Raw genomic sequence first — 20,962 nt, forward strand, 5'->3', positions numbered from 1 at the left:
ATATACAGTATATATATACATATATATACATGTGTATGTGTGTGGTATTTTATTTCTAAAGCCTTTTATTTTCGTCGGCTTTTCTTCTCGTAATGAGTTTTGGAACGTATCCCGGGGATATCGCCATGACAAGGCCATATTGGATTTACCCTAATGAGGTTTTTTGTGCTTTGAGAACGATTCCTAATGAAGCAGTACCTGAAGAAAGGAACGGAAACAGGTATTGGAATATTGCGATGTAGTTTTGCAACACTGTTATTTTTGCATTATCAATTTGATATTTTTAAATCAGTTTACATTCATTATTTTGTGTGTTTTTTTAAATCAGAAACTTCACAGGATGTGCGGTGATGCAAAATATTTTTATTATTGTTTTTTCTTGAAAAAACCGTCATTACGTCGTTATGACAACTTTTGTGGCTATAAGCTCATTAACTAAACAAAATTAAGGAAGTATCAGGCAGCTTTAAGAACAATTCAATTTGTTTATTAGTTTTACATTGTATTGCAGACATTTATTGTTACTTTAGAGAAATTGTTTTTGAAGAGGCAAAATTAGTTTTTTTTTTAATATTTCCCACCTTGCCAGTAATGAACTAATTCTGTTAAATAACTGTATAGTACGCGGTAAGTATTGATATGAACGTCGGCAGTTCCTATTCTTCAAAGATATGTATTTATATGTTTTTCCGAGTTCAAACGACGCTAATCGCGGTTTGTTCTAAAGCCACAAGCAATGTAGTATGTATGTATGTATGTATGTATATGTATATATATATATATATATATATATATATATATATATATATATATATATATATATATATATATATATATATATATATATATATATAATTTATTTATGATATATAGTATATAATAGATACATGTATATATATATTATATATATAATATGTGTATATGTAATTCTAATAGCCACAATGCCCTCTTAACTTCTCGAATTCTTCGCGCTTTTTGGATGTGCTTGTAATTACGAAGCCGTAACATCCAAACGCAAGAAATTGAAGAGACTGTGATTGCCGGTCGCGGGAGACGAACCCGCGTCACCTTAACCACAAGGTCGGCAACGTGTCCTCCTTGTGGTTAAGGTGACCACAAGGTCGGCAGCGTGACCTCCTTGTGGTTAGGTGACGCGAGTTCGTCTCCGCGACCGGCAATCACAGTCTCTTCAATTTCTTGCGTTTGGATGTTACGGCTCACAAATACAAGCACATCCAAAAAGTGCGAAGAATCTGAGAAGTTAAGAGGTCATTGTGGCTATTAGAATTACATATGTGTCTGGTAAAAGTGACCAGTAGATTCTACATGTATATATATATATATATATATATATATATATATATATATATATATATATATATATATATATATATATATATATATATATATATATGTATATATATATATATATATGTATATAATTTTATATGTGCATGTGTGTTTTTTGGAGAAAGGCTGGAAATATTTAATTAGCAAAAATAAGTTTGATAAAACAAGAGAGAAGAGCACGTAATGGTACACGTGTGTAATCATAAATTTAGCAGAGTAGGTTTGTGTGTAAAGTGGTGATATGAGGAAACAAGATGATTAATAAAAAAAGATAGTTTGAAGTATAATTGCGGGGGGATGAAGAGGAAAGTCAAGAAAAAATTAATGATGAAAATAAGGCAAATATTTAAACTATATATGTGAATTTAAACAATTATTATGTTGATAAGTTGTTGCTTAAAGATACACTGGTGGATTTGATTAGGAAAATTTGAAACATACTTCAGGAAGTTCCTGTCGAGTGTGAAAGGATGGCAATTAAGAGGCTGAAGAATGGAAACACCCGAGAGGTGATAATGCTACAATCGAGGTGTGTGTTACAGTGCGCAGTGATGACAGTGTGATTGATTAGCTGACCAGAGAGTGTAAAGTATATCTGGATGAGGGAAGGGTTCCAAAGCAAAGAATGAGAAGAATAATTGTTCTTTCATATAAAAGTAATTATGGTAAAGGTGAATATAACGATCATAGGGGCATATCATAACTTAGAATACTATGACAGGTGTATACTGGAATTCTGACTCAGAAAGTAAGACGTATGACAGAAAGATTGAGTGAAGAAAAGTATGGTTTTAGGCAAAGAACTGGGTGTTTGGAACAAATGATTGTCCTGGAATAAATAAATGAAGAATTTGAGAGCAAAAGGAAAAGGATATTTGTTGAGAAAATGGACCTGACAAAGTTCATGGTAGAACTGACAGATACAGTGTTGTGGGTAGTCAGTATTGACGAAGGAGAGCATAATCTGTTAAAAGCATTTCAGAACCGCATGATGAAAGGGAAACATGTTAGAGTACGCGGTTGAGTGTACCTGGTTTGAGTTAGAAGTGGGTGTTGCTTGAAATTTTCTGATGAATGGAATAATGCAAGGAGGCAGAGAATAAGTGTCAACGACAATAATACATTCTATATACGCTGGTTGTCCCACCAGCGGCATTGAATTTTACTTGGTCTAACACAAAGTGGAGCCACACCTATCTGAGGAAAAAATGGTACTGTATAAAAGAACAAGTACTGTACAGATATATGTATATTTGAGTGTGTGTGTGTGTATACATACATACTCACTATATATATATATATATATATATATATATATATATATATATATATATATATATATATACATACATACATACATACATACATACATACATACGTATATATATACATACATACATACATGCATACACACGCACTCATAAATGACTTCTCCATTTGTGGCAAAATAAATTAAGACGGGTAAAGAGTTGGGTCATTTTAGCTCCTCACTGGGAGAGATAATGGAGTACTTGCCTATCTGTTAACTTGTCCACAGCTGAGTCATTGAATACAGGTATAGGTCCCTTACTGTCTCTCTTCTCTCTCTTTATTCTCTCTCTCTCTCTCTATTCTATATATATATATATATATATATATATATATATATATATATATATATATATATATATATATATATATATATATATATATATATATATATATATATATATATATATATATATATACATAATGCATATACATATATATATTAACAAATTAACAACTTCGAATAGATGTGCTTATATGAACACGCAATAAGCCAAGCAGATTAAGAAACAAGGCCTTTGCCAAACTGAGGCTAATACTGTAGAACCACCCAGTCATCAGTAGAAGAGATCTGAATTACATTATGAGAGAAAAAAAAAACTGAAAAGAGAATGAGGGTAATGAGAGACGGCGAAACCCCTGAGGTAGACAGGCCAGTTGATGGGCGTCCATATTTCCCTCATTTTTCTCTTCCCAAACTCTCCCTTCCCCTTTATTCTCCTCCCATCCAACACCCCACCCCCCACCCCCTTCCCCGTCCCATTATCTCCTTTGCATCGGATCCTGTTTGCCAGAAAATTAGTTTCACAAAAAAAAAAAATCATATTACCATAGTAAAGAGCTGATATATGATGGAAATGAGATTGGCCAGCCATCTGTGCGTGACTTTTTATTTATTAAAAGAAAAAATCATCTAGTGCGTTTCGAGTCATTTTGAAATCTGGCGAGTTCTTTTTATTTCGTCTTGGCGATATCTTCTGCTAATGCAGCAGCAGCTAATGTTTCATCTTCATAAATAAGGATTCTCTTTATTTTGCTAATCATTATTTAGGCAGCATCGTGCACTACATGCCAACGCACTGAATACTTGGAATTTATTGTTTTGTTTTTTATTTTTTCCTTTCATACCACTAAGTTCATATGAATTTTGTTTTTTCCGTTGGATGAATCGGTATAGTTCTCGGCTAGCACTCTGCTGGGCCCACGTTCGAGTCTCCGGCGAGCCAGTGAAGAATGAGAGGAATTTATTTCTGGTGATAAAAATTAATTTCTCGCTATAATGTGGTTCGGATTCCACAATAAGCTGTAGGTCCCGTTGCTAGGTAACCAGTTGGTTCTTAGCCACGTAAAATAAGTCTGATCCTTCGGGCCAGCCTTAGGAGAGCTGTTAATCAGCTCAGTAGTCTGGTTAAACTAAGGTATACTTAACTTATTTTTCCGTTGGCCCGTAACTTGTTCCAGAGCTCATTGCTGGCATGAGCGGATAAACATTCAATTTCAAAATATGCAGTAATCATCGCCAAATATTTATATATTTCTATTTCTTTCCATTTTTAGTTGTAGATTTATAAAAAGACATATTTATACAAACATTTTCAGCCTTGATTTCATCATTTCCAGTTATCGCCTTTTAGCTCTTCTAATCAGTCAGCTAATATTTATAAGATTTTAAAGTAATGGCATGATATGTGGGAGTCTGCATATGTCTTTGCCTGCCTCTCCTTTTTGGGAGGAAAAAGTTGGTCATATTCCCGGAAGAAACCTGAGACCAAGTCTCCAGAAATTATAAGTTATAGGAATAAAGAAACACGGAACTGGGCAAGTATCCTGAGTCTTAATCAGGTGCGAGAAGTTGTGCTTTGTTAGACTTTATGAAGAAGCCTCATTGATTGGGGAACTTTCCTGCAGGTCGGAAAAAACTATGACAAAATGTAATATAAACTCGCCATATATAATGGACTTTGGCATTTATAAGATTATTAATAAATATACGACGGTATGAATGTACAGTGATATTATCGTGGATGGAGTCGTCGTGAGCCTTGGAAGTTTTTTTTTTTTTGCATAGAAGGCGACCCATGATTTTGCAGTTAAAGGAAGACTGTAACAATGATTAGAGCAATTTTTACAGTCTACCTTCGTATAAGAGACGGATTATTTGAGGAAAGAAGTAAGGCCGTTTTTAAAATATAAAAATAAATCAGCTTTAAAAACCAAAGCAGTTCGGCAACCCATCCATTCATGTGTGCTATAACGGACCACTGAAAAGAAATCATGGTTCTGCAACACGCAAATTGTACGAAATCTTTCAGAGCACGAGCAAATATTTCCGTTTGGTAAGAAATAAATTCGGCAAAGATTTTCAAAAGAACCGTTGTGAATGCGGCAAAGCGAAGTAAGGCTAGTTTTCCGCTCTTGATAAATATTTCATAAAACAGGTAAATATTTAATTTTACCTGGTAATATATGTGGCTGAATAGTTAGTAAGATGAAGTTTTGATTACGAATTGATAAAGAGCGATTGGTCTTTAATAATTTACCAGCCTGCTAAGGTCAACAGTTGATTTAATGTTTTCAATGCTTTTGAAGTGACTTCTTAAAGAAGCTGAAAGGGGCTTTACTTTTCTCAGTCAACATGAGATTAAACGTTTTGAATTGAAAGTTTTGAATTGTAAGTTGCAAAGGATATTGAATATTTAATTCTCGTACCATAATTGTGTGAGATCTAGTTGATTTGGTTTTTATTGATGTAAAAAAATAAGACTTTATTGTATAAAAGCATAAGTAACGCAAAGCTTATTATTATATATATATATATATATATATATATATATATATATATATATATATATATATATATATATATATATATATATATATGTGTGTGTGTGTGTGTGTGTGTGTTGGTATGTGTAACGCGAGATAGACATGTAGCTGTTGCACATAACTGCAAAAGTTTCTCTTTCTTCCTCTCCCACTCTCTCTCTCGTCCGTTCGTTATTTTCTTTATTCGTTCAGTGTTTTATTCTTGCTCTCGTGTTAACATGATCAGCGTTTGCTTTAACTAATCAGTAACTGGATATTGCTCTCTTTATCTCTCTCTCTCTCTCTCTCTCTCTCTCTCTCTCTCTCTCTCTCTCTCTTCTATTCTATTCTATTCTCATACTTCTATTTCAATTCATCCAAATTAAAAAGCAAATTAAAAGAAACACTAATCCTTGTCTCCCAAATTTGACAAATGTATGTGTTAATTTTGAGCGTCCTCGATAGCATTCCTTCCTCGAAAAATGAAAGTTCGTTGAAATATTGGAAACGATTGAGGTACTTATCAATATTTGTCTTAAATCTCTGACCTTCTGGACATATTGGTAACTTATTCATCTGTTTATTTATTTATATGTATGATTATAATTATATTTGTCTATATACCATTTCTGTAAGTTATTTATATGACTACATTTTTATTATAATTTTATTTTTCTATCCACCTTTTGTTAATATTGTTTATTTTGTTCAATAATTTTTCTTCTCTTTTAATTTTATTTGTCTATCCTCCATTCAAAGATTCTGAGATTCCTTGTTTATTGAATTGTGTAGCAGAGGAAGCATTTCTCCTCACTACCAAGGTCTGAAGCCTTGCAGAAGAAAGAGGAAATTCTTCATTTCGCTTTATATTCATATTTGCAAAGGATGTCGATAGATACTCGATCCAACAACTTGAGGAAGTTTAGAAATTATTTGGCCAATCTACTTCAGTTGTATTTCCATAGATCTCTGGAATGTAGCTGTTAGATATGTATGTATGTATGTATGTATATGTTTTTGCCACATACACCGTTAAATTTTTATGTTCACACATATTAAGCAACAAATTTCGTTTAATATCCAGTTTACTATAACCTGGGAATAACTTACACCCAAGGAGAATGATACATATTAAATGCTTCTTCTCGGGTAGGATTCGTAATACCACCAAGTTATAGTGAACTGGGTCTAAACTGGTCTAATACGTGTAAAATATATATATATATATATATATATATATATATATATATATATATATATATATATATATATATATAATGTGTGTATACAATATTTTTATATGTATGGATATAGTGATGTTGATTTTCTTTCTTACCCTTGATTTTATTATTTTATTTACACAGTGGTTGACAAGACTGTTACTTATCCGTAGTTGAAAAACAAGGATAAAGATGAAAGAATGATGTAGATTTAGGACTTTTAGCATATGTATATTTATTTGTAATTGTGTAGTTTTCGGTATTCGGCTTGATTTTAATTTCATTGGTTCTGATTATACATTTACGTACTTTCTTTCCGGAGCTTTGGTGGTATATGTTTTTGTGTTAGATTAACTCTGTATGGGGTAATTTATTTTTTTGCAAGTATTATTATTTTGATTCCTAAATTTTTCCCTAAATTTAATTATTATATTTTTTATTTGATTTTGATATAGACATTTACGTATATTAGTTTACGTACAGTAGACATTTTATTAGATCCGGTTATATTTGCTGTGATACTATTTGCGGATGCTTCAAGAGGCGGTAAAACGAAATTGATGGTGAGTATTCCTTATCTGAGGAAAGCAAAAACTCCTTGAAAACAGAAACCGTGAGAAATTTACGGTTATTGTCAATCAATTTCGATTAATCGAACGGTTTCTAGCAAGTTCAGGAGGTCATAATATGGGCAATTCATCGTTCATCTGAGAACGAATCTTTATGTGTAATATTCTGGAACATAATCTTTCATAAATAAGTCGATGACATCTTCACGTTCTGTGATTACGGCTGCGATATTTCAAGGTTTTATTTAAATAAGACACCATACGCTAGTTTTAACTTTTCAATTTAAAAGTTGAAATGGGAAATACGGCAAATTGGCCATTCAGGATATCCTTATCATAAAATACTTTTTATAGGAAGCCAGCATTTGCAGTTTGCTTCTTTCGCAGTTCTAGTTCTTAGGCTTTGTTTACATAGGTAACTGATAAGATTAATTTAAGATTAATTTTATACATGCAGTCACAATGCCCGATAACATACCCTCAGTTAAATACATGCAGTCACAATGCCCGATAACATACCCTCAGTTAAATACATGCAGTCACAATGCCCGATAACATACCCTCAGTTACTCTACCCAGCATATATCATGTATATATCTTGAAAGCGAAGAAAAAATTATACAGAACTGCCCCAAACAATAAACAAACAGGCGTTAACCGTCAAACAAAACGCATCAAAATGTTTACTGATTATTCAAAATCCAACAATCCGTGTGTTTTCCACTATCTAGGAACCATCCACATTTCGCTAAGTATGTTATATTTAAACAAACAGCAAGCTTGTTCCACTGTTTATAAAATAGCCCGCAATAATCGTAATGAAATATAAGCCTGTAAACCAAGTAGATCTGTTTTACAGAGGTTAATTAAACACAAGCGAGTAGTTAGCATGGATAAGAGAGTTCGGGAATTTTCATAAATATGAGAGAATCGAGTCATTTCGTAATCTTGAATGTGGTTGCTCCTTCTTTTAAGAGGAAGATTCTGGACTGCAGACGGGGTTGCAGGCAAGAGTTAATTTTACAGGCCAATCTTAATTATGTGATTATATGGGTCTTCCCATCAGAGTCTAAATAGGTAGAGGTTACTAAGAGGTAAAGCAGGTAGTGGATATTTTTTATTACACAATTTTGTAAAGACATTACTCATTACCTCCTTTCCACATTAACAGTGATTCGTGAAGCAGTGCATAATATATCTGTCTATCTATCTATCTATCTATCTATCTATCTATATATATATATATATATATATATATATATATATATATATATATATATATATATATATGTATATATATATATATATATATATATATATATATATATATATATATATATATATATATATATATATACATATACACACACACATATAATTTGTCAGAGATGGTTTGTTATAAACGCATTTCTCCTAGTTTTCAAAATAGACATGGTAAGGCAAAAAGAAACCTTTCCATGAACACAGGTCGAATCCAGTATAAAATATGTTTGTAACAACTGTTATCCGATACTTTGATTTAATTACTGTTATTACTGCACCTAACATGGTTATTATTATTATTCTTTGACATAGACGGATGATGCCAAGTTTGAAATTTTAAAATTGATTATTAAGGAACATTTTCGCTATCAATTCTTTGCGAGTCTTTAGGAAACCAAGATGGAATTCGCATTTTAATTTTAAAGTCACTATTCTTAATCTTATTCGAGCTTAGTGGTTTATAAACTTATCCACGATGTAATCTCTGGGCCAACGAGATGCTGAAAGTTTGAATGGTTTGCCGTCATACAGTCAATCGTGTAACAGGGTCTAGTTTTTGGCAGAAATTGTCCAGCATCAGGGTACACTACTGTTCTCTCTGTTCATAGTTTAAATTCCTTCTTCATTCCTGTTGTACTTTTCTTTGTGAGGGTCTCTATTTTGCTACCGTTTTTAAGCTGATTATTTTACTTAATTATAGTAACATTTACCCGAGTCATTTATGTTTTGATTTTTACTTTTTTTTTACTTTCTGTATACCCTTTGGACTTACCAATAATGCTTTGCCTCGAAACGTTACCAAAGAATAACTGACACAGTATATTACATGACGTTTTCATCTGTTGCTATATATATATATATATATATATATATATATATATGTATATATATGTATATATATACTGTATATATACATATATATGCATATGTGTATATATAAACTATATTTATATATATCATATACTGTATATGTTTATATATATATATATACAGTATATATATATACATCTCTGTTTGGTTTCGGACTCATGAGTATGCTTGGATACATTTTATATAGTCAGAAACCTCTTATAATTTAAATAAATGGCAGTGAAAATGATCGCTGCACCATTTGGGTGTGCTTGTAATCTAACCAATTCTCCGTTGGAAACGGAACGCAGCAAGTAAAGAAGTTTTGCATTAAATATGAATATACTTTGAAATTCAAATTCTTTTTGGAATGGGCGGGGAAAACTGAACATAATCTGAAACCTAAAAATCTCACGTATTACAGTATTTGCGTTTTTATATTTTGTGTTATATGAACATATTTTTTTTATTGTTTTTCTTTTCCTTTTAAATGTTTGTTCTCTTATGATTTTGTTTTCAATAGGTGGAACCCTTTTTTCAAAGTGATTTAAACAAAGGTATTGTGTATCTATTACTTAGCCTTTCCTTGTGTGTGTAGACCCATATTTTTTATTACTTACACTCGGACAATAATTAAAGGTCTCCACAATAATCCAGAATGGAGGAATAAATTTTATCCACTGTCTTCGAAATATAGCTGTTCACATTGTCAGCTAAAATAAGGTATTAAGAGAGTTGCTGAAAAAGACCCATAGAACAGTAAACTGGCACAAGTAATAGAAAAAAAATTACATTAGATACAATCATTATATTCTTTGAACAAAGACACAACTAAGAAAAGAGAGAGAGAGAGAGAGAGAGAGAAAGAGAGAGAGAGAGAGAGAGAGAGCGTGGAACTCCGACTAGACAGCCTGGCCAACTAACCAATTAGATACGGTGCATTAGATTAAAAATTACTTTTCTTTCGGAAGTTTTCGTAAAAAATGAACCCATTATAAACTTTTGTCACATTACTCACCGAAGAAGTCTTGAGGCTAGAGGAAACAGAGAAGCGTTTGAATTATAAGACAAAGAAATGAGTTTTGAGTTTTTGCTGTTAACAGTCACTAATCTAGGAGGAATTCATACAGACATTTAAATCACTAGAGCCGAAATTATTTGATTGTGCTAAATTAGTTAATTGGGCTATAAAGAAATTATGACCCGGACACACTCACACGCATTATATATAATGGTCCATAGATGTTACGTGTGTGTTGTGTTTTTTTTAAATGCATACATAAGTAGTAATGAGTATGCAGTTATAAGCAGGTAAACATTCAGTTTTATGCTCACAAGAAAACCTGGAGGAACATTGCTGCCATCCATTATTTCCGTCGATAACAACACAGTACCATCTTCCATGAGGAAAATGTCGTCTTTGGGGAAAGGACACTTTCTGTTTCTTTCTAGTATCCATTAAGAGTTGCCGCTCCGTCGGCATTTCCTTGAAAAAATAGGAATTCATTTACAAACTTTCTTTCCTTTTAAACCTGAATTAAAAGAAAATGGACTCTTTCTTTCATGCCGTAGGAATTACCCTGCTGGGAAATCATGTCGGGAAAATTATCCTCTCTTTTAATTTTTGTATTTAAATGTTATTGTACATTTTGCTTATATGATCAGTTTCTGGGTTAGTAAAGATTCGACGGGATGTCAGGTCATTACTGATTTTTTCAGTTATTGTGACGTATCCATATATTTCATCATTATTCTCTTTTTCCTCCCATTTCAGCGGATACTTGAGGATGCTATTCCCATGCCTGTTTTTTTTTTGTGTTGGGGGGGGGTGTCGGGGGTGGGAGCTTAACTGACGCTGGTAACCGATAGGAGGTAGGCTAGGATCGAATCAAGGCCCTTGCGAACGTAGCCCACTGCTTTAATGGCATCATGCTGCAAGGAAGCGTGCAGCTTTTATGCATCCGAATTTTCTCCTTCTCCTTCTTGTATATTATTATCTTCTTAGGATTATTGTTTTTTCTTGTTTTTTTCTTTTCTTTTTTCGTAGTGTGGTGACCCTCAAAACTTTGGCATCATACTGCAAGGAAGCGTGCAGCTTTTATGCATCCGAATTTTCTCCTTCTCCTTCTTGTATATTATTATCTTCTTAGGATTAGTATTTTTTTTTTTTTTTTTTTTTTTGCTTTTTTTCGTAGTGTGGTGACCCTCAAAACTTTGTTTTGGATAGGTGCTCGTTGGGGAAGCCGTCTGACATGTCTGTAAATCTGATTCTTATTCTAATTCTTTTTCCTCTGTTTTAGCTCTTCATTTGCTTTTGATTTCAGATGAATTTTTTAGCAATTAGGTTTTGATCCCCTTTGCTGAGAAATTGCAGCAACAAGAAGAACCACAGCTGCAGCAATCACTTTATGATTGCTTTATAGTTGTTGTACTTGTCTGTCGTTAGTATCAGACCACAGAACATTCTTTATATTATCTAATTTTGTAGTAAGTTAGCCACTGAATTTGTTATGATTTAGATATAACTACTGTAAGAACTTATTCATGCATGAGATTAATAATTTACAAGCATGCTTACTGCCTTTTGGTGCAAACTTGGAAGTAGACAAATCATTCTAGCCTACTATTGTAGTTTACTTCTAAACAGTTAGTTATTGCCAACTTACCATATAAAAGCTGGTTTAGTGACCTCTTACTCTTGCACAGGAATCGACTATCCTCTGCGCTGCGTTGCGATTAGAAAATCCACGGCTAGCTCAAAGCACAAAAATTTCACTGACGTCGGCAGGAAATGTCTTTAATGAAAACCTCTGGATTTCAGCCGTGATGAATTTGAATGTGTTTTCACAAAAGGCAACAGTTCCTCAGTGGAAGTAGTGATGGGGTCAAGTGCGTCGGCTCGTGTTTGCATGCGAGTGTGTTACTCCTGATCCAATTTTAACTGCGTAAATGCCTTTAGCAAATATTGCAAGCAGAGATAGTTCCATTTATAACAGAAGCCCGTGAAATTTGTGCAGTGCGCGTCGTTTGTTTTAGAGGGTAATATATATTCTTGTGTAATTATTCCAAGATATTCCCTCTTTGAGAAAGAGAATCGACACGTAAAGCTGAGGAATGCATCTCTCTCTCTCTCTCTCTCTCTCTCTCTCTCTCTCTCTCTCTCTCTCTCTCTCTCTCTCTCTCTCTTGCGCACACGACCAGTGCGACACACAAGCTACGTTCACACTAAATTATTCGACAGTAAGACTCGAGAATGAGTCTCTCTCTCTCTCTCTCTCTCTCTCTCTCTCTCTCTCTCTCTCTCATTTACTTTTCACAAAGCTAGTGTTCTGTTTATGCCTCAGAAGGAAAGGCAAATATCCCTATCCAATTTCATTTGGATTCCAACTCCTTTGTCGCATCCCTTTGAGGGCTTCCTGATTCAGCGTCCCCTTCCCGCTTTTGGGGAATAACGACGTGTCTGGAAACATAAATAGTTTTACTGTCTTTGTTTCATTTCTTCTTTGCAACTTCCTGATTTGTAATGTGGTCTATTTTAGGGCTGCTCGACCACCATGGGGCGGTAGAGTATTTACTATCTAGGATGCCATTTTTCTTATATGAATTCATTAGGGCAAAGACCGTCGAGAGTTTATTTGAAATTAAAATTTTACTGTGAAAGTTAGCAAGAAGAGTGTCAGGAAAAGTGTAGTCTACTGCTGATAACTTTCTGTCTTAATATATATATATATATATATATATATATATATATATATATATATATATATATATATATATATATATGTGTGTGTGTGTGTGTGTGTGTGTGTGTGTGTGTGTGTGTGTGTGTGTGTTTGTGAGTGTGTTTCATAGTACAGCGATTATAACGCTTGCTTCGCTATCGATAGAGAAGGAATGAGTTCTGTCCTCAGCGAGAATGGGGCAGTAAAGTTTATTCCGTTGAAATCCATGTTTCTTCTGTTGACCTAAGCAGTGAATTAAATACTGATCAGTTAATGAAACCTAGTTGGTCACAATCAGGTTGAAAATGTCGTGTTTATTAGCCTCATCTTAACGTACTTGATTATCAGGAAGAAAAGCTGCAGAGGTAAAAAAAAAAACATAAAAGCGTATTTTCACACATAATACCCTTTACTCCTCAGATTGGATGGGACCCATTGATGTTAACATTTTGGTTTAAATGAGGTCCTTTTTGGGACATTTTGGTTTAACCACAGTTGATTATCCTAGTTTGGGATGGAGCGTAGGTCAACAGTGGTACCTGAAATTTGCCAGTAAACAGGATCAAAGACGTTCCCCATTGGGATCAATCTCACAGTTGGGAAGAAGGGCGTTAATCCCTGAGTTACATGTTCTAATCCTCATACCAGTTTCCCAGTGCGAATATTTGTATTATTGATATAAAGTCTGTTTACGTTGACAGAAACTTAAATGGCTTTAGTTATGGAATTGTTATATTGTAGTTCTATTTGTACTGTAATAGTTCCTTATAAGGGTTTTTCTATTTCTTGTGTCAAGTATTTTTAGACATGTAGAAAGTTTACGAGGTATGGCCAACAGTGGTAGTGTTGAGATATTCGCAGTATCATCCTTGGATCATTAATATTCATCATTACTTGGGATGAAATCAGGTTTAGGTAACAAATATTATAACACTTTTCGGAGTAATGGTCTAATTAGATTTACAGCTTCCATCCCTAACCTATCTCTCTCTCTCAACTTTTGCTTCAACCAAATAACAATCAGATTCAGCATTCAGCTTGCTGTTCCTCCTGTTCGATAATAGTACATGATCTGGTAAACTTTTCTTCGCAATTTTCTCTTTCATAAGCATACTTCAGATGATTATTCTTTGAATACCATTTATTTCCAAGAGTCAAGCCCCTTCCCTAAAACATTTCTGCAAGACTCGCTCTATTACCACTTGCTCACGTGTGCTATTTACCACCAACGCCATCTCTTTCTTTGTCACCTAGCCAGGCACAGATTCAGATTCAGACTTCCCCAAAAACATTCTCTTTCACCCAGAAACATTCTCTTTCACTTTCTTTCTTTGCTGTTCCTGGGCAAATTTAGTCTCCTGCCACACATATTCTTCCTTAAAATTATAATCATCAGTGTAGCAAAACACGATAAAAATCGTCGCCTTGTTCATTCATTATGTGCTTCATACACCTACTTTGTCAGATCGTCAATGGTGTATGTACCATTAGGATATAAAATATTGTATCTGTTCCCTTAATGTTTCAGATAAAAGGACTATGGCAGTATTCAGCAAGCGGTATCTGGCAACTGTTGTCCAGGTGGCGCAGGCGCACGATGTGCCATGATGAAAGACTAAACGTTTCTGTCACTTCATTACGGTTTGCCCTGGAGCAAGAGCCCTTTTCTGCACAAGGCTGGCTTCATAAAAGAAAAACGAACGAGTCACTCGCCAATCGATACTATCCGGGCAATGCGTATCCTGGTAGCTGAGCTTTATAACATACCATTTCAAGGACATCAAAATTATTATCGTTTCTTCTCGTTTCTTATTTCTTTTAAGAACTGTGGTTTTAAGTTTTTCTTTTGACTCGACCTAGACAATTTTTTTTTTCGGTCTGAAGAGGGTTTTATTTAGCACTCAAAATTTGTGAGCCTATATGTTTTATGTATATACTGGTAAAAAACAAAAGTTCTGTTACACTTTGTTTATTCATCTTAATCAAAACATAGAAGGAAGCTAGTATCTGGATAAAAGGAACAGACAGCACAGTAATACCTGGTTAAAGGGGACAAACAGCACAGTATTACGTTGGTAAAAGGGACAGTCATCACAGTAATACTTGGATAAAAGGGACTGTCACCACAGTAATATCTGGATAAAACAGACAGTCACCACAGTGATACCTGAATAAAAGGAAAAGTCACCACTGTAATTTCTGGGTAAAATGGACAGTCATCACAGTAATGCCTGGATAAAAGGAACACACAGCACAGTAATACATGGATAAAAAGTTCAGTCACCACAGTAATATCTGGATAAAACAGACATTCACCACAGTAATACCTGGATAAAAGGTACAGTCACCACAGTAATACCTGGATAAAAGGGACAGACACCACAGTAATACCTGGATAGAAGGGACACACAGAACAGTAATATCTGGATAAAAGGAACAGTCATCACAGTGATACCGGGATAAGTGGGACAGTCACCACAGTAATACCTGGATAAAGGGGACAGACAGAACAGTAATACCTGGTTGAAGGTGACAGGTAGTACAGTAATCCTTAAAAGAGACAGTCACCACATTAATTCCTTGGTAAAAGGGACAGTCACCACAGTAATACTTGGATAAAAGGGACAATCACCACAGCAATACCTGGATAAAACGGACAGACGGAGCAGTAATACCAGGATAAAAGGGAAAGACAGAGCAGTAATACCAGGATAAAAGGGAGAGTCACCACAGTAATATCTGGATGAAAGGGATAGACAGAACAGTAATACCTGGTTAAAGGGGACAGACAGCACAGTAATAACTGGTTAAAGGGGATGGAAAGCATAGTAATATCTGGACAAAAGGGACAGTCACCACAGTAATATATGTATGAAATGGACAGACAGTACAGTAATACTTGGTTAAATGTGAAAAGGGACAGTCACCACACTATTACCTGGATAAAGGGACAGTTACCACAGTAATTTCTGGATAAAAGGGAAAGTCATCTTAGTATACCTGGATAAAAGGAACAGATAGTACAGGAATATATGGATGAAAGGGACAGGCGCCACTGTAATGTCTGTCTGTTCACACACGTCTGTTTGAAGGGTGAATGTTCCCATGAAAAAAGTAGAATTGTCAGCCAGGCCATCAATGCAAACCTCTTCCCCTTTTCCGTCTCCCTCCTCCACCCCTTCCACCTCACCCTTCCCTCTTCCCTGCCCCTCCCCCTCCCCTTTCCATTTTCCCTCCCCTACATGTATTGTCATTCAGAATTTTCTTTGGCAGTGCCAGGTTGGTCAGCTAGTTTCCTTATATAATAACATCAATAATGATGGGTTGATAATACTGATAGTGAATATGCAGCCGAACTGAAATGTAACTAAAAAATTTCATGCAGTGGAAAAAAAAATTACTAATAAAACTCCAGTATATGCTTTCGAGCATATTTAAGGAACAGCGTCATAAGATAAGTCCATAGAACCTTTCGATCATAATGAAGGAAGAACTACAGTAAATGTTTTTCCATACATTCAGCAAAAGTGGTTACTCTAGTCAGTTTCTGTTCATGAATGCTCTTCACATCTTGAAATTTAGTGTAACCCCCAAAAGAACTGATAACTATGTTCATATATGCCGTTACCATTCACTCTAAGCCTATGTGGCCCCCATTAAATCATTCATTTGTAAAACTATATTCCCTATATCGTTATATGATATATTTGAATTCTCCTTCATATTTGTATAAATACTTTTTTCAATTTGACGTTTTTGGTTATAATAAAAAGAAAAATTGGCTTATGTAAGATTTAGAAGTTATCGTGCATCATCCAAACCGGCATACTGAACATTTGCTTGCTGGCTTGTCAACCGGAGCTCATCCATCAGTGCATTTCACCACCCTTCAGTGAAGCGAACTGTGTTTAGTTTAGAAAAGGAAGCTATAAATTATGAAAAATTATACCTTATTTGCTAACTTTAAATAACATTTCTTTTAACAAAGACCTTTAAACAGATGTAATCTGATGATATTAGATATGCCAAACTTACCCACTATATTTTATTTGCGTAAAATATTCTTTTGACAGACACCTCATTGTACAGATAATTCTCTGATAACACGGTTGGTAGGACTGTTCATATCGAAACGTAGTGAAATATTTCATAAAGATTCGGACAAAATACTTAAAACCTGCAAAAAACAAGGTTATTCCTTGCAGTTTTATTTTTTAATTGTTATAATTTATTCCAATTTTCATAAGTAAAAATTTCTCAAATTAATTAATATCTGGCATATAAAAAAAGAAATACGATCCGAACGATATATTTTGTAAAGTGATGCAATATATAATAGCTTAATTGTACCCCACCCATTTTTCAATACACCCTATCTTGCGCACAGACTTATGCTCTCTTTATATAAAATTTCTTCCGTTACAGCAGTTCTTCCACTACTAACCAGCTCCTTCTCTGTCTCCGTATGCTCCTTCCTTCCAAAACTGAATTATACACACTTATTGGCTTATCACCCTCTATGCTATTCACGTGTCCTCAAAACACTGATCACCGCGTCAACTGTTCTCTAGCATATTCGTCATATTACTACATGTGTCAAATTTCACTACTTCTTGTGGCATATATAATATGCAAATTTGTCATCTGGAAAAATTCTAAATTTCCTCTCAGTCTAACCCATCATCTACATTTTACTACCATAATGGAGACTTGGTTCAAAAATCCTTTAATTCATTCCAACTTTGCCTTTCAAGAGTACTTCTCGTTTCCTCCACCCCATTTGCAGACTACCTTCTTGCTTCGCCTATTCTCCGATTCACACCTCTCTTATCTCATCTTACCTTTAATTGTTCAGTTAACGTCTATGTAGATATGTGAAACAATTGCGTCTGACTAAACACTGGCTGTATATACACGTCTCACTAGATAAAGGAATTGCATGATGAACCATGGATACAAACTACGTGAGTTCGAGCCGTCCATGGGGCCATAATAACGGTGTGATACACTTTCAGTGCCACACAAAAATTTGTATACTGACCTTACCTTTTTGAGCCACATCATCTGAAAAGGATACGCACCAAGGCATGTTGGAAGTCTCAAAACTGGTCCACATCTAATGAAGAAACGTAAACTCTCCCGTAACTCAGGATGGAAAAACATATGATTTCTGCTTTGAGATCTTGAAATCCTCTTAGTGTGAACTCCGCTGTCCGACTCTAACTAATTCTCTCTCTTTAGCGCGAGTGTGGGAAAGAGCTGATATCCCATTTTTTCCATTTTTTGCGGAGAATGAAGTTTCTTCTCTTCTAAAGGGTGCCAGGGTCTGTGAGATTTACCAGATTTATCACCTTATCTGAGAAGAAAGAGGACAAAATTGATTTACCAGATTTGGAGATGGCAGACTTGGACGAATTGAGATTAGAACAAGAAATTTTTTGTGCTGTTGGTTAGACATTAATCTCGGTGTTTCATCAGGCGCCGAAATAAATAAAAAAATTATATTGATGTCCATGTTCGTGGGAATACTGGTTTACGTTTCCTTCTGGGAGAAAGTACGAAAATAAAATTAAAAGTCTACTTGACGCTCTTTTTCCCGGTGGTTGACGAAAATGGTGGCTCGCGCACATACACATTTATATACAGTATGTGTGTGTTTGTGTGTGTGCGCGCGCGCATGTGTGTTAGGTTAAAAGAAATATTAAACCATATTTTTGGGGGAAAGAATTATGTTTTGTGTGGATGTATTAGTTTTTATTGCAAGAAAAATGAAACTGTAGTCTTTATATCCTATTTTTTTCAAATTTCCCTCCTATTTGTTGTAGATAAAGGAAGGACCACATAATAAACAAGTATTTTTATGCTCTTTTCTAACTCATGCCTACTATAAAAAGATCTAGAATACTGATTTCTTTAAAGGTATGGAAGTAAGAGAATCGGACAGTATTTATCATAGCAGATGATATTAAGAAATGCACATATAAACAGAGAGGGAGATATGGATTGGTTGAGGCTGTGAAGTTCAAGCTCTCTTTGCTGCTTTTAATCAAGTGTTACATGCAAGAAATCCCTTGCAATTCCTCAGATCCTCTGTGCTGTTATATTTATCGTTTGAATTATAGCTAAACTTTACATACATTTTGCTGAAATAGATATTTTTATGAGAAATTTCTCCCATAAATGACGTACTGCAATTTCCTGTTGAATACTGGGAATTAGTATCCGTCTTTACTCTTCTAGAAGTTCCAGGCCGTTTTTTTTATGTCTGCAACTTGCTTGAGACTTTGATAGCTCATTTTTTCCTTAGGAATTCTATTTTTGAAAGAGCGAGGGAGTGGAGAAAGTTCAGTAGCTTTCGGGATTTTTTTTTTAGTTGGATGGAGGTCTTGGGTTTCGCCATCTCCGAGGACTTAATTTATGGCACGATTTTCTCCCCAGTTTCAAAAGTAAATTACGGAATTGCCCCCAAACTTTTCAGATTTCGGTCTTAGTGCCAACACCATTCGATATAGTTTATTGCCTGCATTTATGGATGAAGGATTTCTCTCTCTCTCTCTCTCTCTCTCTCTCTCTCTCTCTCTCTCTCTCTCTGACATTGACTGAGAGGCCCATTACCGAATACAGCGCTTCCCCTTGAAGAAAAAATTCATATGTTGGTATAAAAATAACAAATGGATAAATTCCTTCCCATTTTTTTTCAGTGCTGAAATATTTTCATTCCCCCCGATATCCTGAGGTGGGTGTCGTGTTGTCCCATTTAAATAAAATTTAGGCCCTTGCATGACCATAGAAATAGGGAATGAGTGTCACTCTTCACTTTTCCCACTGCTCTTCTGCATTTTCACTTTCTTCTTCTCCCACTATACCATCCTTCATGTAGTCAGGTGAGCAGTGTTATTAATCCCCAACAAAGTTAGGGGATTTGTTTTCATTCTGCCTGCCTGCTCGTCTGTCCGACAGTGCATCTGTTACCTTTTATTCGTCAGTGAAAACCTCTCTGCACCGGATTAATAGATTTTAGTCTAACTTGACACCCTGTCCAGGTGGACCATTGTACACAGATGTGCATGGAGACCTGTCTTGTCTGTCATTGTCGTTGCAATTTTTCCTGCCGTTAAAGGGATTGCAGCCAGGCTTGGTACACAAGGGTAGACCATTATGTGGAGATGTGCATAAAGAGTATTTTTCTGTCTGACTGTCGTCTGACATGGTACTCTTGCCTTCGCAAAGCTGAAAGGATTTCAGTTGAACTTAGTATAAAGATGGGTGATTGTTTAGGGATATTTATTTTGTCACTGGAACTTCTCTTACGCTGTTGGAAAAGTTTGTCACACTTGCTCCAAAAGTAGATTATTATACTGTATAGAGATTTCTTCCACATACCTGCTTCTATGTCGTACCTTCTTTGTCACTGAAAGTTTCCCATATTCTGTTGAAAGAATTTCAGTGAAATTAGGTACAAAAGCAGACCATCAAGTAGAGATGTACATAAAGAGAACTCTTGCATTTGGCTGTGTGTCTGTTTGTCATACTTGCAGCTTTTACGTTGTTGAAAGGATTTCAGTCAAACTTGATACAAAATTAAACCATAAGCAGAATTCATCTGTCTGTCGTTCGGTCATATTTACTTTGTTGTCGCAACTTCGGCTCATTTGATAGGATTTCAGTTAAACTTAGTATGAAGATGAACCATTATGTTATGATGTTTTTATCTGATGCTTAATATTCTAACAAGATTAAATTACACCCCTTTAACTGTTCTGGAATTGCAATGGACAGGTAAGTGGTCGCACCTTCTGTTAGCATGGTAAAGATCAATTACCTTAATGTAATCCAAAAAGGTTTCATTAGTGGTGTATGCAAGACAAATGTAACG

This window comes from Macrobrachium rosenbergii, chromosome 3 (assembly GCF_040412425.1).
Source record: "Macrobrachium rosenbergii isolate ZJJX-2024 chromosome 3, ASM4041242v1, whole genome shotgun sequence".
NCBI lineage: Eukaryota > Metazoa > Arthropoda > Malacostraca > Decapoda > Palaemonidae > Macrobrachium > Macrobrachium rosenbergii.